Here is a 25,345-nt window from a genome sequence, read left to right as displayed (position 1 = left end):
TCTGAGAAAAGAGAGTACTTGAGGGACCAATGTCCACTCCCAAATTAAAAGCAATAGGTTAAAAAGAACGTAAACTCACAGCACCTACTGACTGCACAATAAACACAGTGCATGAAGAACCGGGAGCAAAGGGTAAGAAAAATGAATTAAAAAGGGGTATGGAAAAATTGATAGAGAAAAAAGGAAGAGGAACTACTGCTGGAAGAAGTGGCTAATGGAGAAAGCTTTCAGTGAGAGAGCAAAAGTCCAATAAAGTAAAGACTAACCCAGGTTAAGAACTGTCTTGAATTTGGAATATTACACAGCTTACACACAAGAATTGCAATGAATTGCCCTGATTTCAGCCACAGCAGTACAATCACTCCTTCAATTTCCTCCTCATCACCTTGCTGCGTTATAAACCAGGCACACAAAAAATGACCAAAGGAACTCAAAGTCTCTTCTTGCTAGCCAAACAGCTTTCCATTCAGGAAGAGAGGCTCTTGGTGGAGACCTGGGATAGTTCCCAAATAAGCTCAAATCTGCACAGGATTCCTCTTAAGAAAATACTGGCCACATAATGGTCATATCTAATTATTAGATTATTAGATAACCAACCCATTTGTCCCTATGTGCGTGCATGACTGGCTGCCCCACCACAATTTGCAATCAGTCTGGCACCACATCTCCAGATCCTTGGGATGAGTGGCTGAACTGAGATTCAATATCAGCTCTTCCTGCAGCCATGCAGCCTCCTTCCAGGGAGCATGGAACCATCCATGGCACTCTCAGCAGTCTGTCTTGAGTTTCCTGCCTGCAGCTGCTTCGCACCAGCCTGCTCCATGCTAGCTCCCTCTAAGAGAAAGCAGCTGGGCTTCATTACCTCTTAAATCTTATTTTGAGAAAGTGGCACAGAAATGTCACATCTTCCTTCATCCCTAAGCAGTGTGGTTTTTTTCCTTTGCCTCTTGTTTTAATGCTGCCTATGATACCAATTCCAAAAATCCCTTCCTCCCACTTGCACGGCTACAGACTATTGACATTCAAAGTCCTATCAGTCTCTGTGACTTTGAATCCAAAGCAGGGAGCCACAATCCTGTCTTCTGGAGTGGGAGCAGCACAGGGGTTGAGAGCAAGCGTCCCACTGCTGCCAGGCATGGGATGAGGAGGATGACCTGCCCTTCCCCCACAGAACTCTGCTGCTGGTATCAGGTATAAGATTGCAAGAGTGACTGAAGATCCTCTCCTCTTCCAGCTTGCAGTGCACATCTGGGTACAATCTGGCTCCCATTTAACCCCATCAGACTTGAGCTGCTGGTTTCACAGAGAAAAAGTGCAGCTTTGTCGTTTACTTTTGGGTATAAGGAGGATATCTGTTGTTCTTAGGAGAGGTGCATCTTTCAAAACAGGGAGTCAGAGCTGGCACAGGTCCATTCAGCTAATGCAAACACATCCACTTACACCAATTAGGATCCAGTTGCTGCAATACTATACATCAGTGCATTTTAAAAATAGCATGCCATTAGGTAGAGTCTAGGTTTGCATGTGTCAGTATCGCTGCACAGAAAAGGAGCCTGAGAGGTTTAAATATTTAATTGCCCCTTTTTTGTTTCTTTTTCAGTCTTATGCAGGGAAAAAGTTACTGTGAGACTGTGGTTTTCTACTTTAATAGATGAAGCCAAACACACACCCTTAGAGAAAGGGAAAATCAGCTGCCAAAATGGTTTCTACTCTTGACTTAGCCAGCATCTTACTTGTTTTATATTTAGAGCCACAGCCTGGAAACTATTAACCTCCAAATTCTGCTAAGCAAAAGCTTGAAACGGTGTTAGTACTCTAAGAGGTTCCTTGGGGTTTTGCACAGATACAGCTTGGCCACAATGCCATCCCTGGTATTAGAGGCAGCAGTGCTGGTGGAAGCTGCAATCTACTCCTGTAGGGTTTAGGAAGCAGCCTCTTTCTCTTACTCACAGTCACTGGAAAATAACCCACCTTATTACAACTTCAGCTTTGGAGATGATTCTTTTCCTAATAAGGTGAACAATTCTTCTTTCTATGCATTGTCACCAGAAAGTGCAGCTTTCCATTTTAGTTTGAGACTTGTGAGAATTAATAGCTTTACTTAAAATCAATTTAGAACGGTGGGCAAGGACAAAAACAAGCTGGATTCAGCACAGCATGAAGAATACCTGCCCCAAGGAGATGCTTTTGCTCGTCTTTGCTCCTGCATTTTTCTTTTTTATTTCACTAATCAATCACCAATGGCCATTATGTCAGCTTGGCTTCTTCTGACATACATACACTGGTATAATTACCAGTATGAATGGATGACTGGCTGAGGAGGGCATCTGGGTGTTGTCTCTGGAGCCTGGCCTTTCTCTCCCATTGTACGCGCCTTCCTCTCTTGCCGACAGCTGATCAGACAGTGGTGTGGAATGCACTATTTAATTTCTCTGCAATGAATCCACCAGCTCTGCCCTGTCATTGCAATTAGTCATACCCTCTCGGTGCATTATAATCCTCACATATCACATCTCACCGAGTCGTTCCTATAGTGTTAGGAACAAAGCTTGCTCACGATCATCACCAAAGAGAAGCATCCCAAGGAAGCTACTGCTGGGCACTGTGTTTGGTGAGAATCTCCACATACAACAAGTTTATCCCAAATTAACCCATGGTTAAAAATTAAGAATATGCTGGTGCCTTTGTAAACTCAGGACTAAAAGTACCCGGTGCCGCTCTGAGCTGGGCACAAAGTAGGACTTGTCAACAGGTAGAACCAATGCCCAGCTGTGGCTGAGACTCCTGCACCTCATCTCACTCAGAGGGAAAACAGTGGAGCAAGCACAAATGTGTCTCACATCAGCGTAAATCCCACTATGCCATACTACACAGGCTCGACCCACAGTGCACAGCACTGAACTCAAGGCAAGAGCAATCAAAATCAAAGCTGAGCTTAACATGCAGGACCTGTCAGTTTTCTTCTCCTGCAGTAATAGGTACTCAGGGGCAACTTGCTGCCCTTCTTGGTTGTACTGCCAGCACAGTTTAATTCCCCAGTCCTTAACAACATACCGAATGCTTCTGGATTATTTAGCCTGTGTCTGCACTAAACTTTAATACCTACTCATCCAACCACTGAAAACAGGAAAATTGCCATCTGTTACTTGTGGGAACGTAGATAATGGTTCATCACAGAGTTTTAGCCCAGAAAACGGTGAGGGTAATACTTATCACAACCCACCATGCACAGTAATGACAGGCAGCTGTTATGGTAATAAGAGAGCAATCAATAATTCATTTGATATTCCTTGTGCAATTAATCACAATAAATTAACGTGGCTTTAATGTGGCTCTAACAAGCATTTCCTGGGCTCTCCGATGTAATTTAACAATTAATGTGCCATCATTTTAAATTGCAGCTGTCCTTGCTCTGCAGACACATGAAAATCATCAGAGCCGCAATATCCAGCAGAGATGGAATAATAGTTGGAAAGCTTTCAAAGCCTCGGGTTCTGGGAGGCTCAGCTGCCCAGCCATGAACATTCTGCTTTGCCCCCCACCCTTCCCCCAGCCCATTTAGGACTCTTACTGCCTTCAGGGCAGAACAACACTGCTTGCACCCAAGGAAGTCTGATCGCATATTTGCTGTTACTAACTAATTTTTCATTAACCACAAGAGCTGTGCGAGTTCAGGTCGTTTAAACTATACTCAGATACATTAAAGAAGCAGTATTAGCTATAGCCAAGGGAAGATTAAATAAAGGCAGAAACTATATAGAGAAGTTTTGAAGCTCTTTTTAACTCGCCCACTGAAAGAAAGTTCGCTTCATTAAGAGCAAGATCTACAGAGGAAAAAGCTCTTTAGCTTTGGAACTGCTAAACTAGCCAGGTTAGAAGATTCAGAGCCATCCCCTGCAGAAATGATACACCTGTGTAAAGTCTGAGGTGGGGAGGAACAAAAACTAAATTAGGTAATGGGATGCTGTTAGCAGAAGATGGGATGCTACTCTCTGGAAAGCACAAACAAACATAATAACCACCTCCCTGCTCACATCCCAAGGCATGGGACTGTACAGGGAGGCTGTGCAGCTTCAGCTGAGCATCCAAGAATCTCCTCTGGTTATCTAAGAGCCTCCTAAGATCTAAGATCTTTGAAATCTCAGACTGAATGCAGAAAAGCAGCACTCGAGGCCTGACTTGTGCCCTGATGGCTGCTACCCAGAGCAGCTGGGAGAGAAGGGCAGGACAGGAATGATGATGCTGGCAGAAATTTCTCACAGGTTGGGCTTTGCTCCAGGGGAAATCTTGCAATCTTTAGGGCTGTTAACAACAACAATCAACAAAATGGGGACCTGGCAACAAAATTTCAGATTGTTTCTTATTTTATTTAAGAGGAAGCTTAACTTTAGCATAAAGCTCTTTGCGTTGGGCACCGTTAAGAATTTGTTCACACCTCTTTCTTATGCTTAAAGACAAATGAAAGATCTGTTTGATTTAGCTGCTTTCAAGTGCTATCTTTTCGTCCTTGGATGCTCTAAATTATTAACATATTTTACAGTGTGCTCAAGATAAAAGAGATCTTTCAACTTTCATTCTCTCACCCCTCACTTGAGCCAGTCACGTTGTTTCTCACTGGATACCTTTGATCAACCTGCTTGTTGGATGTCGAACCGCAGGACACCCGTGGTGAGAATAGAACCGGAGGAAGCCTTTCAGCAATCCCTTGCCATCCGAATTTTCTGCTGATCTAAGGCAGCGCTTTGAAGTCACCTAAGCTTGCAGCCAGGCTCTCAGAGAGGTCACCCTTAATGTAAGGAAAGCCATAATTAAAAAAGGGGTATGTGGTTGTTATAAACATCCTACAAAGCTAAATAGGCAAAGCAGTACATATGGCTACATGGAGTGTGTCAGTGGAAGTCGCTACCGGGGGTAACAAATAATTTCTTGACTTGACTCCCGGGTTGGTCTGCTGTACTTTACTAACCCTGTCTAACCTATTCTTCAGCCCATCCTTAGTGTGAAATATAACTCTGATCTTGTTGCCTGGAACAACCAATACATTTTTTTTCCTGCATGTAACCCTGCTGATTTTCCCAGGATTGCTTAGGGAGTATTATTCAGAGTGGGAACAGTGCAATGAAGCCCACAAAAGATACAGTGAGCAGGAGACACTTCCAGCTCCGCTCCGTGAGCGTGCCTATTCGCATCGCCGCCGTCTGTATGGGAGATATAGAAGACAGCAGGGCATCTCTGCTCATTAACAAAAGTCCATTTATTTGCCGCCGACCTCCGGGAGCTGCCGCCGGAGCCGAGGCTGCTTCTCGCGGGGGTGCGCTGCCACCTAGAGGGGACTCACGGCGGCTCCGAGTCCTGGCAAAGGGATGAGGAGCGATCCCGATCCCGAGCGAAGCCCCACAGCTCTGCGCTGCCCGTCCGCAGCAGCTGGAACTGCCCACGGTGTGTTGTATGAAGCAAAGGTCACAGATAAGAGCCCATAAAGAAGTGTGAAATTTAAAAGCCTGCAGTTCAGTGTCCCATTACTCTGTACTGGGGAAAATCTGGAGCTGGATTTTCAATAGAAAAGCTGCAAAGCATTTGGAGCTGCAGATATTTTTCAGTAGGATTAAAGTGCTTTCATCTGCACCCACAGGCTGAAGGGCAAACTCCACACAGCTCTTAGGAAAGCACAGTGGGCACAGCACAGAGCCCTGCATGCCTTCAGGAGCTGTAGAACAGAGCCAATACCTGGACTCACTTCACATCCTGTGCCTGCTGATGGTGAGTACTACCTTCAGTCAAGGTGCACTGATTTTCCAAGATGTACACATGTAGGTCTCAACAGGATGCAGAGATATTTATCAAAGCCCTAGTTATGTTCCCTGCTCAAACTAAGGAGATGTCAGAATGCAGAGATCGTAATGCACAAAAGGTATATTGCATCATACTGCAAGGCCAGAGTGAGAATTTTATTAGAGAAGAGAGTAAATCAATCAGTTCCAAGAGTCCTGCCTTGCTGGAAAAATGGTGCAGTCTTTTCAGAGCAAGAAAAGCATGTTCTGAACATGGAAGTACATCTCACAGAAACAAACTCTGTACCTTGACCATCCTCACAAATAAGAGATCAGATGAGAAGGAAGCCTTACGAAGGTGAAATGACCTAACCACTGTCACATCATAGTGCCACAGCTGTGGAGAGATGTGAAGATCCATCCTCCAGTCCTGTGCTCTCTTCTCAGAGACTGCAGTGCCTACAAGTTTGGTTGCACTTAGGCATCGTACTGTTCTCAGTGTTTTTATTCTTTCAGAACCATCCTCACAGTCATAGAAATCACAAGATGTCTGTTATTGAGGAGAAATATCACGTGAGTTACAGACACATACAGCCCCAAGCCGTGTCACAGGGCTGCTTTATGACAGCTGCTCTGCTTGCCCGCTGTGTCAGCTTGGGAATGGGTTTCAAAGGTCTGACCTTCATATCTTTCTTATCTCTAGATATTCCAATAAGAAATATTTTTGAAGTTTAATTATATGACTGACATTTCTAATGGATCCCTACAGCAAAGAACCCGTGTCTGTCACCATTGTGCTCCACTGCTAGGGATTATTTTTTCCCTGGGACACAGTGTACAAGTATTAAAATATACTTACATCTCTCATTAGGCAATTTATAGACATGTTCAGAAGCCAGTCCCTTGAGGAGTGCAAAAACATTTCTTTTGTAACCTATGAGATGTTCTGTGAATGTGACTTTGTTAACAGGGTGGCTCTGGTTTACTTAATGACTGTATTTGGCTGCCTCTTGAAACCTGAGCCTCGAGCCACATCTTTACTGTCCTCTCTACCTACGTGTCATTTGTCCTTTTTATAGGTCTCAGCACAGCTGTGTTGTTACTTAGTGATGGCTGCAGCTGATAAGCCCCGCAGAGATGAGCACAGTTCTTTTAGGAGAACAATAGGCCACATTCACACATCGTGTGTTCAAAGAGCAGAAAAACACAGGATCTGATTTAAAGTTAAGAGTACAAAGTTAGCCTTGTTGGTTTTTCAGTTCTGAACATCACCTGTCTGATTTTCCATTGAATCGTTAAGATTAGAAAAGACCTCTATGATCACCAAGCCCACCAACCGTGTCCACATCTCCACAGTTCTGGAACACCTCCAGGGATGGTGATTCCACCACTCCCTGAGCAGCCTGCTTCACAGAAGAAATTTTTCCTTATATCCAACTTGAACCTCCCCTGGCACAACCTAAAGCCATCAATTCTCATCCTGGAATCTTCTGATGCAAGCTATGGCATCTCCTTGCTCAACAAATTTGCTTTCCTTTGCATCCAAAGCTAGATGTTTCTTCATAGGAATGCCAACATTGGCCACTGCAATGGGCCCAGGAGAGTTTAGAGCACCTAAAGACACCAAACTGTTCTGGTAAAGAGAGCCAAACAATTACAGCAGCAAACCACCAAGAAGAGGAGGAAGGCACAAATCCTGATAAAACAACAAGCCACAAAACAGATTCCTATTCCCTTCCTACTCAATCTCTAACTGAAGATGATAGCACCATGCTAGAAAACAAACAAACAAAACAAGCAGTGAAGATTTGCCTGGTAGGAATTGCATTAAAAAAAAAATAATCCTGTGATTGTTTAAAAATAATGAAGTACTTACTTCTCTGTCCATGCAGCCTGTCTGATTTAATCCTTTAATGTAGACAGGGAGTTAGTCCAAGCTGCTGGATTGGCCCGCTCCCTCTCCCATAGTTCTACTTGCTTGTCATGTCCATCTTCATCAGCTGTTTGCCTTTCTGACAGGAAGCCAGGCACATCTGTTTGAAATAAGAAAAATTAATAATGACTGAAGGAAGCGAATGGCACAAGGATGAGTAGAAAGGATGATTCTAAAACAAGCCAAAACATACTTATTGTTTCAAATTTTCAGGCCTAAATTTGTCATAATACATGAAACCGCATCTGCTGGAAACTCACAGGGAGCAAGCAGATTCACAAGCACTAAAAATAGAGAAGTATTTGTGTAACAAGTTGCAGAATAATGTAATAAAATATATCTCTTCTCATCTGTCTGACAGTTCTGCCTGAAATGTGACCACTAACCCATTTAAACTCTAACTTTGTGTGTTCTTCCAAGTTATTCTGGCCAACTGCTTTTCAACCTGTCAAAATTACAGGGTTGGTTTTTTTTCCTATCTGAGGCTCTGACCATGGCAATGTTCTATATGAATGAAATATCCTTTCTACCACCCCCAGCATTATCAGTATTAACGATTCTGTCAGCAGGATTCCTATTTGGTCTTTTATAGCTCTAGGTCTCTGCCGTGTTAACGGTATTATAATTTGTTTTTGTCAGCTAAGTAAGCCCATATGCCTCTAATGCAAACAAGGGACAGATTTATTGAGAAAACGGTGCTATTTTTAAACATTTTCCTGACTAATTTCCAGCCAGTTAGTGATGTCATTTACTTTGAATGCTAAAAAGTCACAATGCTCCAAACCACTAAACTCTTGCTTTGTATACTATACTGAAAAAAAAAAAAATTATATATATATATATGTTTAATCAAATGTTTTTTTCACAAACAAAACACACTGCAAAACTGTTTCAGGTCATGAAGAAATGCCCTATATTCCCATGAAGTACATTACAAGAAAGATATTTTCCTTTTGAGGTACTGACAAAACAGTTGGTTTCAATGTGTCACCTATTCTCTTTCCAAGCCCAGGCTTGGTAATGAAAACAGTTAGGCTTATAAGGGAAAAAGCAATTATAAGACAGTGTAATCTAGCTGCAGAGTTCACCACTCAGGCATGTGTTCTCAATAAACAGCTTCCCCTGCCTGCTGCACTGTCAGCCGAAGCCCTGCTCCTCTCTTGCTGAGGATGGAAGGTTCGAGCTGCAGCGATTGTGGTACAGGCTTTTACAGGAGTCTCTTTGTGGTCTCTGCAGCAAGGGGAGTTGCCATTTTTGCAGCCCTCTATGTGACAGCAAGCCAGGAGGGAGGGTGGTGGTTGGGGTCGGCAGCTCAGCGGTGGCTCACAAGTCCTTGAGTCACCCATGACACAGCTCTGGTGCAGAGCAGACATCCTATGTCTGCCAGCTTCTTGCCTTGGGCAGGAAAGGGAAGATTGTCCTCTTACTAGGTACAGCCTCAAGCTCTCCTCTAGGTCTAGATAACAAAATATGGTGCCAATATATTCTTTTTTTCCTTTTTCGTCTTAGGCCTTGAGTCATTTGCAACAAATGAATTTAATGCAGAACTATTCGAGCCTCTGATAATCTGGTATTTTAGCAACCTTAGTAAGCATTGCTTTGAAAACAAACAAGCAAACAAACCAACACAGGGTTGTATCAGGAATACTACAAAGACTCCCTTATCAACAGACATTGATTATCTTTGGAGAGCCTTTAGCAGTGCTCCCCTGAAGTAATAAATATTTAAAACCAATGTGCAACAGCTGTATTTCAACAGCACCACTACCTAACAACTTTACATCTGTTCTTTTTTCTCTATTGGGAAATGAAAAAAAAACCTACAAACAAAACCTTATGCTAATAAAAGCATGTAATCCACCTCCTGACTTTAGATATGTAGAACTCAGTTCTTCTTTCATTTATATTACTTCTATTTTGGTTAAGCTACATGTGTGAGTCAAGGTGATCCTTATTTCCTTCAGTTAGTAGAGAAAATGCAACCTACAGACTTTAGTAAAAGTAGGATCTACTCCTTGGCTTAAGGCAGGCTCCCAGTCAAGCAGCAGTGAATAAAAGGTCATCTATTGTTAATGCTCCCAAATAGGTAAAAACAAACAAACACCTGTGACCATTACAAATATACTGTGGATTTGGATTTTCAGGTATATTTATAGTAACATTGATTTTATTCCATAAAATAGTCTTTTTCTGGCCATAATTTCCCTTGAAGGAAACACAGTCAAATCCATTAATGACAGCATTAAAACACGTCGTTCAAGACTCCTGAGATAACTGAATTACAGTGAAGTTGTGAAGATTCACACTGGGGAAAAAAACAAGAGGAAAATCTTGTCACAGGAAAGATGAACGCATGTGATACCGACTCGACCTGATGGTGGGTAGTCTGCTGCCTCTGTTGTGCTCATTTCCAGCAGTCCCTGTCCTGTCTGCTTCCTTCATTTTCTGATGAGCCAAGAGATGACAGTGCTGCATCTGTAAGCAAAAATATCACTTGATGAATAAAATGAATGTAGCATACAATAGCTTCAGATTGTTTTATATTAAAGGCACTTTTATATTAAAAAAAGGGTTTATAAATTGGAGGCAGAGCCTTATGGGAGCTGACCACATGAATGTGACAGGTGGTTGGTTTTGCTCTTTGCTCACGAACCAAACTTGAGGTGATGCACACACACATTGCCGCACTTGTTTTGACCAGGCTGTCCTTCCTGTCGACATCTCAGGATCTTGAAGTGTCTAAACTGAAAAAGACCTCCTTCCCCTTCTGTGCCAGGCTCTGTCCCACCACTTTGGTCTTGGAGATCAAAGCCAAATTTCATGCTCAAGTCAAAGCAGAGAATTAGACTATCACATCCTATATCCACAGCCAGCAGTACAGCACATACACTTGTCTTTTTCTGATCTCTTCCTAAGAACACTTTTTAAATGAGAAAGCATTAGAAGATGCAAGAGTCACCTGACTGAGCAGCTGTAGTAAACAAAGAGCAGAAAATGACATGGGAAATGGAGGCTTGATCCTGTGAAATGCTGAGAACTTTGATCCAGCCTCAGGACCTAATCACATAACTGCACACACCGTTAAGGCACTCCAAATTAACAGCTCAGAGATAATTGCTGAGTTGTCTGTTTTGAAGACTGTTATTCAGTAAGAGCTTTGCTGGCTCATAACTGGACTGCTGAACTCCCCAAGGGACCAAGACTCAGAAAAATACAAAATGGGCTGAAACGGTTTACATTCCCCAAGGGAAAGAAACAAGAAAAAACACCAACAAATGTACCACTCTGCATGTAACCTAACAACAACAAGGTGATACTAACAACATCTGTGCACGTGGCTTTGTTCCTACCACACAAAACAGTTCTCAGACTTGCCACATCTCTTCCAGTAAGGAAACAACTTCCCTTCCTATTTTAAATCTGGCAAACTAAAGGCAGAAGCCTGAAAAGCAGTAGAGAACTAGGGATGAAACAGTACAAAAGAGAAATAAAATACAATTATTAAAAATTGTTCACTCCCCATCAGTGAAGCGCTGCTCTTCAGTCTGACCTCCCTGCCTCTCTGCTCTGTCAAAATAAAACTGAGGCTGGGAGAGAAACTTCTGAGAAGAACGAAATCAGAGAATAACATCCTTTACAATACAGGCCAGCCCAACAGCATGTCTAACACCAAGTGCCACTCTGCCTTGGCTTTTAGAGCATATTTTTTGTGTTCGTGCTTTCTGGAACATTCGTGAGTTACTTGGAGTGGGGGAAAACGGTCCCTCACTATACTGCTGTTAATCAGTCGTTTAATTTTTCTCACGTGAACAAAAACCAAGTGGTCATCGGCATAGAGCACCTAGTTCCCGCGTTCTCTCTGCAGCCACTAGATGGCAAACCAGCTTTTAGCATGCAGCTGGATCTCAGCACCTCCGGCTTTAGGTAGTTTTGCAAAACACAGGCAGCAGGTCTCAGTGAGTTTGTTCATCACTATCTTATCTTAGCAACAGTGGGTTTTAGAGAGCACAGGGCAGTTGATTTGTGCGCTGAGAATGCCTGCTATATCAGAGAGAGAAAGGGGAAAAGACCTAAAGGGTTTTAGTACCTTTCTGCTGTGCACATTTTTGATGGGTGGATTTCATTGGTGCCCAGTGCCCTGTGGAAGCACAGCTGCTGCAGGAATAGGGCAGCTGGCTGTAGCCTGGCTTGTAGCACTGCCTCAGAGCCTGCAGAACAGCTTCTCTCCCCACCTGAACTTCACTCATCTTCTCTGGTGGCTTTTCCAGCCTGTACTGAAACTCGTTACAGCCACACCTCTGAAGTGCTGTACCTCACATTAAGCTGGTACAAACCACAGGCACTGAAGAAGCAGCAATCCCCTCTGCTTGTTCAAAAAACTCTCTGAAAATGTTTTCACTTCTATTTGTTGTATCCCTGCATGGCAAGCACCGCTTCTGCCTCTCAGCAAGCAGCCCTCAGCCTGCACCACTGAAATGCCACTTCACCATCCACTCTGCTTCTTGCATCATGAGTTTCATAGCTCCCCAAGTTATGGTCACACTTTTATCCCTTACAACTACACATTTTCCTGTGTTTCACCATCGCTTCCTAATGGGTTCTTCCTACAGAGGATGTGAAGCAAACTGCTCATTACAGCAGGACAAATCGCCCGTCCCTGAAGGCCTGCACCAATTTAATGAAGTAGGATTTGCCTTAGTGCCACTGTAATTAATGAACATGTAAGAACTCAACAACTGCTCGCAGTAACGCAAAGAGCACATGACACAAAACCAAGCCATATTTCAAATCTCTTTTATAGAAGTAATTGAAATTAGAGATCCAATTTTTACGAAGAAAACATATTTAAGTATGAACATTTACCTCGTTATTTAACTGAAATTAAGATTTCTCCTCTCGCACTTATGTCAGCAAATTTTGGCCTCTTTCCTCTCTCATCCCATGCCAGGAGTTAAGAATAGACTGCGAGCTTTTAGAAAACAAGCATGTTTTGTGAGCTGGTTGCAATTGAGGAAAAAAAAAGAAAGAAAAGGAAAAAAAAAAAAAAAGAACACACCGAATGAGAGGCAACCCCGTGTTTGAACCTGCAGCGGGAGGTTCGGACCCGCCTTTGATCAATCAGAGCCAGCAGTTCAAAGGCACGAAGCAATCTGCTGCAGGCACATTACCTGCTGCCGCCAGGTGGCACCGGGCTGCTTGTCCCCATCCTCGCAAAGCAGAATGTTCACCTTTGCAATTTCCTCTCCAGTTCTGCTGGATTTATTGGGGGGGGAAAAAAAAGTCACTCCGATTGCAGGTGAAGACCCCGTAGTAAAACAGCTCCAGGTTGTCTGAGCTGCGTGCACACGAAGGGACATTTGGAGCCTTTCCCGCGGTCTCACAGGATGGTGTGCCACTACATAATGAAACAATTATCAAATGTATGAAACAAAGGGGTTCTGTTAAAGGAAATAAAAACAAGAAAGGCACGTCAAAAGAAAATTAACCCTATATTCTCGGTGCCTCTTGCGAAAGAAAAAAAAAAATCCCCTTCATCTGAATTCAGGATTTACTGTCCTTCAAACTCGATGAAGCAGTACTTTCCTTTTCTAATTGATGTTGAAAACAAATGGGATCCAAAGGGAAAAGGGATTTTTTTTGAGCAGTTATAGAGTTACCACATAAGAAATCAGAAGGAAGAAATCTCTAGTTCCCTGGAGACAAGACACCATCCTGCTTTGCAGTTTCCTTACAATTTCCCACAGACTCGGTGTCACGGGCAGAATGTGAGAACCTTGATCACACATTACAATGACCCTAAGAGTGCAACCTCCCATTAGAGCCAGGAGTTGGTTCTGGCACCAGAGCTGTGTTTGGTGGAGAGAGCATCCCTTGTGAGGGGGCCCTGGCGCAGAGCCTGTGGGCAGGGGCCTGGCGTTCAGACAAGGGAGAACTGCTGTAACTTCAGGTCTTGCAGGGACTATCGGCCAGATGTGAACGCAGCCAAATGCTGCCCCTGCACTCACCAAGACCCCTGGTGTAGATGTTCAGCAATTTAAACTTCCACACATTCATCCCAATCTTCTGCTTTGTCCTCTTTTTTTTTTTTTTTTTTTAACCTTCCAGCCATAGGATTTCTACACACATCTTCAGAATCTAAAAAGACATAATTATAGAGAATTGCATTTCACTACAATTACTCACCAGCCATTAAATTCTCCAAATCCAGTCACTGTACAAATCCTGCTGATATTTGCAGCGCTTATAACAATCTGATTTTTATTATACTTTGCTATACATATTTAATTTTATTATAAGTCACTACGGATTTTCCTGCAGATTTCCACAAGAACATGGCCAATTTAGTGCTGAGCACTGCCATTAAATACAGACCTCATGCCGTACCTCTCATCTCACATCCATGGGTGGCAAATTTAAAGGAACTCTATCAAAATCACTTTAACACTTTATGGCATGACATAGGGTTGAATTTGTCCACTTACACTGACAGGGGTACAGCACACTTGCAGCCACTCTTCTCTGCCTGTAAGTGGATTATTTGGGCTGCCAGCAGTTTTACACAGGTGCATTTGCTCTGCGTGGACCACAGCTCTCTGCACTTCCTAGCTCAGATGCCTCTCCATGTAAGTGCATCTCTACCACATTTAAGGCCACCAGAGGATGAGAGGAAGGGCAGCTGCCTTTGTTCAGAATGGTGTCCCCTCCTCGAGCCCTTCAGGATCTGTGCTTCCAGAAGAGCTCAGACCATCTCCACAGGTCTCACACTAACAGAACTCTTCAAAGTGTGGGCACTGCACAAGAGTGTGGGAGCAAAGGAAAGAGAAGAATGATGTGCTCCCTCTCCTGGAATTCCACGTTGGTATGCTGCCTGAGACCCCATTTCTTCCACCAGCAGTTTGCCTGGACCAACATGGGGAATTCAGCACCTCGCAGCTACCTGAGCTGGCAGCAATAGCGCTGCTGGAGGCTTTTCCTTTGGCTGTGTTGCTTGGCTTCCTCCCTCCCCACCACCTCCAGCCTCCTGCATAACCAGCTAGAGTTGTCTTCAGAGCGCAGTCCAGAATTAGCACAGAGTTGCTTGGCAGGAGGAAAACCCCAAACGGGAATTGCCTGCTGTTTGTTTTCCATACAGCACAACAACGACTAACAAAACACGCTCATGCTGCAGCCCCAGATTAATAGTAAGCCCATGTAAAAGCTTTGTAAATCATTACCAATTACCTGGCTTCCAGCAAAATCCAGCAGCAGAATGTTAGTCTCCACAAAGACCACAGCTGACACATGCACACGTCTCCTCACCTCACGATATTTAATATCTGCAATCAACGACTGCTCGGTTTGATGGCGTCCGGATCAAACTGGGACTTGCAGGACTGTCCTAGGGCATACATGAGCTCACAGCAGCACATAAGACTGCAAGTTTTAGACACCCGAGGTCTGTGGTTTGCAAAAACAGCCCACATCCCATCAGAGTTGTTACACCAGGATAAACCTGGCACGAGGACAGCATCAAATCCATTATGTTCATGTTCTTACAACAGCCCTATCATCTTACACCAACGTACAAAACGCTCTCTTGCTTTTGATGTAGAGATTCTAGACCACGTCCTGTGGTAATCTTCAAATGAAATGCTTGTAATCCCTCTGAAAACATAAGGGCAGAACAAGGGAGGAGTTCCTGGCAATTACAGAATTTGTTAATGCAGACTCAGGTACAGCTTTCACAAAAGAACAGGCTCACTGAGGAGGATTTAAAACCCTTACAGTGTTGATGGCTGACAAATGACAGGAAGAAAAAGGCACAAAGCTCTGCAAACCCGAGAGGAATGACTTCCACAAGGCATTGCTATGGCTGCTCAGTTCTGCTGTTAGAAGCAAAAGCAAAGATTATTTTAATATTCTGCTTTTTCCACCTATGCCAAGGAAAATAAAATATTGTTTAAAATTGTTTATATAGCAAATCTTGCTAAGGCAAGGAATATTTTTACCATTAGGTAGAGTTTTGTGAAATCCACTTGGTGTTTTTTGGGTTCTGTCTCATTGTTAAAGTTACCACACAAACACTGACAATAAATGAAGCAAAGTGTATAAATGAGATTGCTCTAAGGCTCACCACATCACTGTGTGGGCTATTCATGCCATATTCCTGCCTTGGTTATGCTCTATGCCTGCTTCACCTCTCACTAAATTAAGTGAGGGAAGCTGAACCTACATAAGGTAGGGTGGCCTTTGGTTTCCTGGCAGCTCTAGGAGCCCAGGCCATGACCCCACCTTCTGCTGTACGTTTACCCATACATTCCTGTCCCTCCCCAGGGTTCAACTGATCCTGCTGCGAACCGAGAGGGAAAAGCATCACAAAGCTAAGGAAAAAATGAAAAGGATCCTATTTCTCCTAGTTCAGCTTCCTGAGCTGGGACACCAACGGGTCACGAAGGCTCCGGTGCTGCGGTTGGGGGGAGGGAGGCAGGAGCACGGCCATTTTAGTGAGGCTTAAAGTCCCATGGAGTGCCATCCTTGAAAGAGGCTCCCACGAAGCTGAGCTGATCCATCTCAGGGAACTTCATTTGAAATGACTGCAAATGCTGAAGATTTTTTTTAGGAAGATGTTTTCCTGGGAAGAAGGAAAATTAATAATTGCACCCCCTTTGCTGGCCTCCACCAAAAGCTGGCACTTTCCACCAGACTCTTGTTGACTCCTGGCCAGCCAGCTCTGTCTGCCTTGGCGCCCTCCTAAAGCTCTGCGTTATCTCATTCTTATTGCTCCTGCTTCTATAAAAACAGTTATTGGGGTGGGGGCAGACTAAACTGTAAACAAAACATACTGGACCAGTGTAATTTTATACATAACAAAACATTGAATCACCCACTGTCTGAATTATGAAATCCCCTGTGATCCCAGCACTGTCTACTATCTTTCAGGAGGTAACAATGAAAGTGAGAGGAAGACACCAGTTACAAAAAAATGTGGGCCCTCGAGCTCAGCGATCAACATTATTTTTGTCTCTTTGATATCCTTCCAACCTCCCTTGCCATTGTAGCTCTGTAAAACGTCATAACTGCTTGCCAGAGGCCTTTTGCTTTTAGCAAAATTTAATGCCGTGTCCATAAAAGGAAACATTTCCATTACAGATTTCAATTTCCTTCCATTCCACACTTGGAATTTGGGATGAAACCAGGCAAAACTACCTGAACATGGAGGGCACAGCTAGAGCTACAATGTTTTAGAGGTAAATAAGCTATTTGTTTGGAGTCTGTAATTGATCTGATCTTACAGTGCCTGACAAAGAGCAAAAGCTGTACAATGAAATCCTGTTTCCACAAAAGTGCAGTAGAATTTAGCATCGGCAGGGCCAAGATTTTATTCTTAACGTCCCACACACACCTCCGTGGCTCAGGTCTGGAAACAGAACAAGTCAGGAACCCACTGCACTAATATTACAGGGTCTGAGAACTTCGTGTCCTGAAGAAAACCGTCAGCAGGCCAAGTCCTGCCAAATGCTGGAGTGAGGCAAAGGCAACTGAACTGAGAAACAGAATCTGGCTCCCACTGCAAGTCTGAAAGTTAGCTTCAGAAATATTTCAACAGTGATGCCATGTACAACCCGAGCACTACAAAAAGAAATACATCATAAAAATGACCCAGTGTTTTTTTTTTGTGTTTTTTTTAGACTGAATTCACTGTTTTCCTTGTGACATTTATTAATATAATAAATGACCTTAAAATATGTATCCCCTGAAATAAATGTCATTGATTAGGTCAAATAAAAATATCACTTGGCCCAACAATGACAAATTTCCTGGCTGTGCTCCTGTAGGCCCAGCACTTGTTTCATTTAGGAACAAGAGTTACTGGCAGTAGCTGGGAAGGAAACTGCTTGCCAAATGTCTCCATAGGAAATTAAATAATTGAGAATATTCACTAACAAGAAAAAGAAAATAATTGCTCACTTTAGGTTACAGACCCCAAGCATCCTGGATTTAGCTGCTTTTTCAGAAATAGCAGCAGTGATATCAGAATGTTCACTGGAATTTGTTACCTGGCAATGCCAAGAGAAGACCCTCTGGTTGGCTGGTAAAACTTCAGAGAAGAAACACAGCCCTTTCCAAGACAAGGAAGGTCTGCAAAGAAAAACGGGGTCTTCTAAAACATCTCATCTCATTTAGTATAAAGTTAATCTGTTCAGTGCAAGCTGTGCTAACTTTAAACAGAGGAGGAACGTCCTCTCCATCCCCAGAATGTAATAGTCCTATTGGCAAGAACTGTGCCTGCATTTGGATTGGGATCAGGGCTGATTCCCGTTTGCATGCAATCTATATCCCCCCAGCAGAACATTACAAGAACATGGGAAAGGAAGGAACTTGGAAAGTTCACTGCCCCAGGATGATGACGGCCTTCTGGAAGCACAGCTTCCCCGCTTTCAGAGGGGTGGGAACTCCTTCATGATCCCCAGGCTCCTGACACTTTTGGAGCCCGCAAGCAATCCATCCTGGCAGCTGAGCACTGTAAACCAGAAGCACTGGGTTTAGTCAGCTCCATCCTGGTGCTGCAAGTGGGACACATGCATCCTTTACAAGCCCTGGGGATGAACTCGCCCCACTGTATTGAACAGCATCCCACTGCTAGGAACCAGGGAGGATCAGGATTCCTGGCTGAAGGACTTGTCTGAGGGCAGACCAGGGAGGAATGGCAGAAATCAGTATTTCTGAAGGTGGAGGAATTTTAGGGGCTTTCCTTTGGGAAAGAAGATTTTTTTTTTTCCTTCAGAAAATTACTGAAATAGCTGAGCAGAGGAGGAAGAGACTCAAATGAGGGTTTCCTGGATGCGTTTCATTAGATGGTTTGAAAGGACAGAGCTTTGTTGTCTGTTTGTTTCCTTGAAATAAAGCCAGTGTTTGTTGAGTGGCTGCACTGTGCTTAGGCTGGAGGGTGCAGAAACCAGCTGGTGTGTCGCAGAAGTGGTCAGCACTTCCCAACTCCCTGCTTCATCTCAGCTGTGCTCTCCAGAGCACACGAATTTCTCTGGGTCTCATTCACCACCATGTCCCTTGTGAAGTGCAGAGACCCCAATTCAGGCCACATCTTGCCTCGCTTTTTTGCAGGTTCTTGTTCATTAAAACTACATCACAATTGAAGTATACTTCTTTTTTTAAATTAGATTTTAAAACTTATGAGAGATTCAATCATTCTGAAACACTTCTTTATGAATAACAACAAAATAGAGACAGTGCTACCCCCTGGGTGCAGGCTTTTTATGTCACGTGGCAAAACTCTTTGCCTGCACAGAGATATATCAGGTTTTGGCATTACTACTGCATCCACATTCACTGCATTTTCTGTTACTGAATGTGAAAACATGGGCATCACCTGCAGAAACAAGAACATGCACATGACTATAAAGCGTGAGCTATCAAAAGCCCACGTTCATACTTAATGAATAGTATTACATGGCTCTATTTTGTTGAACTGGCTGCTTTGTGGCTGGAACAATCATATTAGTCTTTCACTTTTGTTATTTTGAAACAGAGACACCATCTTCTTGCTTCTTTCCATTTCCCCTGTTCCTTCACAAACCCCAGCAGGCAGACACAGATGACACATGGCTTTGCCATTTGTTTTATTCATAATCAATATGAAGTTGTCTGGAAAAAATCACACGTATGCCTGGGGGACGTACTTAGTTAAGAGACTACAGTATTATCCAAGGCAATGGCAGACAGTGAGGCTGGAAATGAGGACAAAGAAGAGCGAAGGCTACTTCACAGAAAATCAGACAAGATGCTGCCAAATCTGCTGAGCAAACGCTGAAGGGAGAAGAAATAACTTCTGTTTAGGAAGAAGGGCCAACAGATCCCGTTTACCCAAGTTCTGGAATCCACCTGCTTTGGCAGGGGGTTGGACTCGATGATCTCTGGAGGTCCCTTCCAACCCCTACAATTCTGTGATGTTGTGATTTTAAAATCCACAGCTACTGCAGGGAGCATTTTAACATTTTCTTACAGAGCACACATAGAAAAGTCCAGCTTTTTCCTTACCTGGATTGCAAGTAAAATACTACCTACTGTTTACTGTCCATTTCTCAGGGTTGTAGGGGAAATTTATACATGGCCTCCCACCATACCAATCCACTGCACAAAGGGGAGACCTTCAGATGCTGCACAGCTTCAAGAAACACCAGCTTTGTTGCCAGGCTCTAAAGGAACTAGAGATCGATGCTGTTTGCCCTGTATATCTTCTGTTTTTAAATGACTCAAATCCTATTTGCACATTTCCTGACTAGGGGTCTACTTGCATGGTTTTCCAAATATGTACTTTTTTTTTTTTTCTATCCAGAAAAATCTCTCTTGGCAAAAACTGTTAACATGTCTGTATTTGTCCAAGACTTTTGGACATTTATTAGCCAGGTTAGAACAACAGCTCGGTGGTTCCAACCAGCCTGTTGCTTTTCAGCTCTGTACATTCAGATGGCTAAAATGAAGGGCAGTATGCAGCAAGTCCTACCTGCTGTAACTGTCCCTGCTTCTTCATTTGAAGAGAAACATGGACATGCTGTAAAGGTGACCCAATACTCATCTTCCTCATTCTTCTCTTTCCTATTTGAAAACACGTGCCCACATCTGGCCATATGCCCTGAAAACATTTCCTCCCTACACAGTCACATCCACTTTTCCTCCTGTTTACACCATTTTCTGCCAGCTTAGTGAGCAAAACTGGCTCACTGGCTCATCAACAGGTCAGACACACACGCAGGAGCTAACAAAAGTGAAATGGGTGGGTCTGTCCTTTCCCTCATGGCAAACAGCTTTTAGGTTGACACCATCCGCCCCCTAAATATTTTGAATTGCTCCAGGGATGAACCAGGAATTGAATTCTGCCCCCAGCAAGGCATCTGCTGCTCTCTACAAGGTGCTTTGAGCAGCATTATTTTGAAGAGCTGAACAAACAGGCTCAAAGCAGCCTGCGCTGAATAAACACACGTTTACAGGCAGCAAGACGAAAAGCACTGGCATGCACACCAGGCTCCCGTATCCATGCAGTTGCTGCAATAGTAGAATAAGGGAGAAACAGTGCAAGACCCTTCCTTTTGCACCAGCACAAAACAATCCAGCATCCACAGCACATTCAACTATTGCAGCACGTGCAGCAGCAGCATTTGTATGGTACAGACCTATAATGTTAAGGCTTGATCGTGGTCTGTAAACGGTCTGCGTATTTTCAAAACTGAGTCTAACTACCAGATAAGAAAATAAATACATAAATTATATTGCAAAGAAATTGCCTACAAAGCAATGTTTGAAAGGAATATTATTTATATTGCAACGCTGAGCACTCAGAAATTAGGAAATGCCAGATTTATGGCTTCTTGTGCAATTTTCATGGCGTGCCTGCTTAGGAAGGCCAACTGCCTTTGGATTCGAGGCCTTGTTAGCATAAACTAACTTGTACAAAAGCAATTTTAACCTTTTTATCCTATTCACTTGATGCCAACTGTTTTTGGAAAAAAGCAGGCCTCTCTGAGGATATTGGGGTTTTGCAAACCTAGTTTGGAATTATTCTGCTTCTGACACCACTTGCTGCTATACCATAAGATAGCATCCAGATCACCCATTTATTTGTGTCCTAACACGCACGTGTTAGTTTGCCTGGATGGGACCTCTGAAATGCTAGCAGAAAGGACATACACAGCATTCTGCAGGTGGGACCATGGTGGTTTTACAGATACAGAGCCTCTCCCACCCACAGTATGGCACCTTGGTCAGAGATCTTGTGCTGTTCCCACTGGGGTCTGCTGCCCTCTGTGCAGCATGAGATCCCAACAGGAGTTACCAAAATGATCCGACTCAATGAAGGTGGCAGTAACCTCCCAGAGGAAGAACAATGCTCACTGCTCAGTGAAAAATACTCACACTGCTCTTGCTTACCAATGAACTCTGCACAGATCTCTGAAAATATGACCTTCCACAGCTACAGCTGTCCTTCCAACTGAAGTTCTTACTGTTCTTCATCCCGCCTCCCAAAAGTCAGCGTCACTGTGTGAAGTCATGTGAAAACCTCATTGTTCAGTTCCATCCTCCTTTAGGAACATCCTTATCTCACTAGCACACATTTTTCAAGACAGCACTAACAAGTCAACCTGAATATTATTGCACTGTTAAATCTGCATACTCATCTTTTTCCATACAAATTCTATGAAAGGATGAAGTAGAAATAAACATGGCACGCGATATTGCAAACACTCTGCCTTTAGGAACATGACATCTTCTCAGAGAGAATCCCCAGCCCCCTGGGCATCTGCTAGCCCTCCTGGGCAGCTTTTGCTTACAGGTTGGGCAACACTGCACCAAGACCATCTAAAAGAGGGTAAATCTCAACTGCATTGCCTTTAAGCACAAATTGCCTTTAAGATATATATACATACCTCAGAAGCATTTAAGTTTACTGGAGCATAAAAACACTTCAGAGACAACTAAACACGATATTCAGCGTAACAGCAACAGAACAGCATATAGATTTTGCTTGCTGACCCCAGAGCCGAGCTCAGCTCCTGGCTGCAGGGCCACGTGGGTGATGTGAGGCTGCCCAGAGCCCATGCAGGCTTTGCACCAGGGAATGAACTCCGATTCGGACTCGGCTCAGATTCTTATCACATTTCCTGTAGCTTGCAGTGAAATTTGAGAGAAGCAAGGCCTACCAGAGCGGGGTCGTGCACAGTGAAGTTTAAACAACGTTAGGTTCAGCATAATGATTTTGTGTGATAGCAACGGAAAACAAGGCAGCAGTCTCTAACAAAAACAAGCCATGACTTCAACAGACTGAGATTTTGTTCTGTTTGCTGCAAACCTAGGTATGAGAAGGTGAATGTAACCAAAGCAGGGAAACCTGGACCTCGGTTAGGAAATACATTCCCTATCTTCTCAGTAGGTCAGCATGGAGAGCTTGGGAGGGACCCAGAGAGCTGGATGCAGGGCACAGCTGCCACTCCACACCATCTCACAAGGCTGTGCTCTTCACTGTTGGGTTGACTGAGCCTCGAGCCCAGCCCTGGCAGAACAGGAATTGTCCCACATGACGGCTGAGGCACCACCAAAGGGCAAATCAACTGCTACCTCCACAGCAGCCACCTCCTCAGGGCACTGCCCTGAGGCAACCGCCCTAACTGCCCTCCCTGGTGCAACTTCCCGCCCTGAGGTAACAACTGGGCGCCATGTTGTGCCACTGGGCTGTCATGGCTGCCTGTTTCCCTGTGACCAGACGCACTGTCTCCAGATCTCCGCTCTCGTCCTTGCCTGCTTGAGCACTCCAACTCTCATCTCCTACCCTTCTCACACAACACACCGGTGTATCTCTTCCTCCACAGCCCCTCCGTCGCCATCTCCCCCCACCTCCTCCACATGCCTCTCTGCCTGGCTGCCTCCCCACTTCTCCCTTAGCCCTCGCAGCCCCCTCACAACACCCCAGCCCTCAGCTCCTTCTTTTCTCCACACTCACCCTGTATTACCATCACAAAGAGACACTCTTCTACGGCTCTTCACGTTCACAGCAGGCTGTTACCAGTAGGAGGGAAAGTAGGTAACTGCTATCTTCATTCCTAAGCCAAATTAAGCACATCAGACCACCTGGGCTGCAGAGAACAGGCGCAGCGCTGGCCCCACAGGAGATCCAGCCCCTGCCTCGTGCAGAGCTCAGGCCTGGCTGCAAGAAAGGCCGTGCTGCAGCCAACAACAGGAAATAACAACGAGCACTTGCTTTCTGCCCTTAAAACAGGATGCTCTCCATACGTATGGCAGCAGGTGATCTCACTTAGGGGCTCTTTTCTCCAAGGACGGGCTGTTCTCGTTGTCCTGGTGCAGCTGGGCTCCCTGCTTGGCAGGGTCATCCTGCAACAGCACTGGGAGCTCTGCATCTGCCCAAATATGCTCGCCTATGTTTACATGGAGGGTGACTGGAAATAAATGTTATTCTGGTTCCCGTTGGTTACTGTTTCAAAATGTTACTAGATTTTTATTTTTTAAACTGTGGAAATAAATACCCCAAATATTTGAGTGTGTATAGATACATGTACCCACACATATAAACAAGCATATGCGCACTGTACTCCAAGCACCAGCTGCGTGCTGCAAAATATACCAAAAAATAACGTGCTTCTTATGAATCTAATAGATACTTCTGTTCTGTTTTAAATTCCTCCGAAGACGGAAAAAAATAACCCGATTTCATACAGACTGCAGCATGGGAGAACATTCCTTTATACCCAGAGGTCAAAGCTCATTAATCAACTGCTGTTATTTCCCTCTGCAGGAGCAGATAAACCGCAAGTGTTAGGGTACAAATCAGAAAATGAGGGCAGTACCAGGTTGCCAGTTTGAATAGTTATGACATTCCAAAATGTGTTGCACTGTTAAATGGGAAATAAGGGACACCACAGATGCTTCTAATAATTCCAGTTTCAAGTCAGTTTTCCCTCCTTTGTCTTAAAAAGCTTTTGATGTGTAGTCACAATATTGTCTCTCTCTCTGTTTTTAATAATTTTATATTACCTCAGCAATATAACTGTCCTGAAATATACTGAACTTTAATCTCTGAGAGATCAAACAGGAAGAAATACGACGGGATAGAGAGTGACTGAGTTGGGGGCAATATTCTCTCCCCCTATAAAAGAAAGCCCACAGCTAGATAAAAATTGCTTCTCGGATTCCACAAACGTCACATCTTTAAGAGAAAATTTCAGGCCCACAGAGAGAGCAGACTTGGGGCGACAGAAAAAAAAACCAACATAGAGCCATTGAAGATGCAGCCAAAAGCAAGCATGCTCTCCCGGAACTTGAGGATGTGGTTTGTGTGACTACATGCTGTAAGATTGGTCCCAGCACCCTCAGACCTCCTCCATTTAGCACTGCAACAGCCGAGAATCATTTGGCTACTGCCCTTTCACTGGAATAAACGTGCTGGCTCTGTCTCAAGCAAAAGAAATATCTGGGACAAAGGTATGAGTTTACATACCACGAAGACATTGTGATGTCTGGGGGGGGGAGAAGGGGGGGGCGAATTTAAGCCAGTATCAGCACACAGATCCGATGGGGCACAAAGGAGGTGCTCCAAGGAGTCACTTCAGAACACAGCCAGTTTCCCTCCAAAAGGCTTTTGTTCTCCATGAGCTGAGCTTCCAGCAGACAGAAGCCCAGCTTCCCTGATTTTCCACTGAGGTTCTCCAGAGGAACCAGAGGCGGTGAAATGCAGCTCTGCATGTCTGCTCACTCTATTCCCTGACCACAGAATGATGAATTCCTATTCTAAAGAAATACTGGTTAAAATATATTGTGACATACAGTGAAGATGGTGGGGGTTTTTTCCTGGCAAATAATAACAGTACTGCAATAAACAGTGTACTAAAAAGAAGACTCTTTTTGGTTTATCGTTAGCACCTTGGAACTAAAGCCAATTTAATCTCTTTTGAATAAATATGTGAATGTCTCTTTTGGCTGCCTTGGGAACCTGCTTTATAACAATCCCTACATATGCATCAAAACTGTTTATGAACTTTCCCAAATGTACAGCTTGAAGCTTCAGGCTTTTATCGAGTTCATTAAAATCCCTAAAGACTCCAGAAGCTAAAAACACTGATTCAGACACCGCTAAAATCAG

The 25,345-nt window shown here is 43.9% G+C and overlaps 1 long non-coding RNA gene across 1 annotated transcript; it reads right to left on the bottom strand.

The window, feature by feature from the left end:
* Positions 1 to 12,782: 12,782 nt before the first annotated feature.
* Positions 12,783 to 15,000, bottom strand: LOC122181003. Its single transcript, XR_006179288.1, has 3 exons — positions 14,926 to 15,000; positions 13,710 to 13,839; positions 12,783 to 12,954 (listed from the first exon to the last, which is right to left on the bottom strand). It is a non-coding gene; the product is annotated as an uncharacterized LOC122181003 (long non-coding RNA).
* Positions 15,001 to 25,345: the final 10,345 nt, after the last annotated feature.

This window comes from Lagopus leucura, unplaced genomic scaffold (genome assembly GCF_019238085.1).
Source record: "Lagopus leucura isolate 7727_CA_CO unplaced genomic scaffold, USGS_WTPT01 Super-Scaffold_100009, whole genome shotgun sequence".
NCBI lineage: Eukaryota > Metazoa > Chordata > Aves > Galliformes > Phasianidae > Lagopus > Lagopus leucura.
This window is presented reverse-complemented; position numbering and strand designations above follow the sequence as displayed.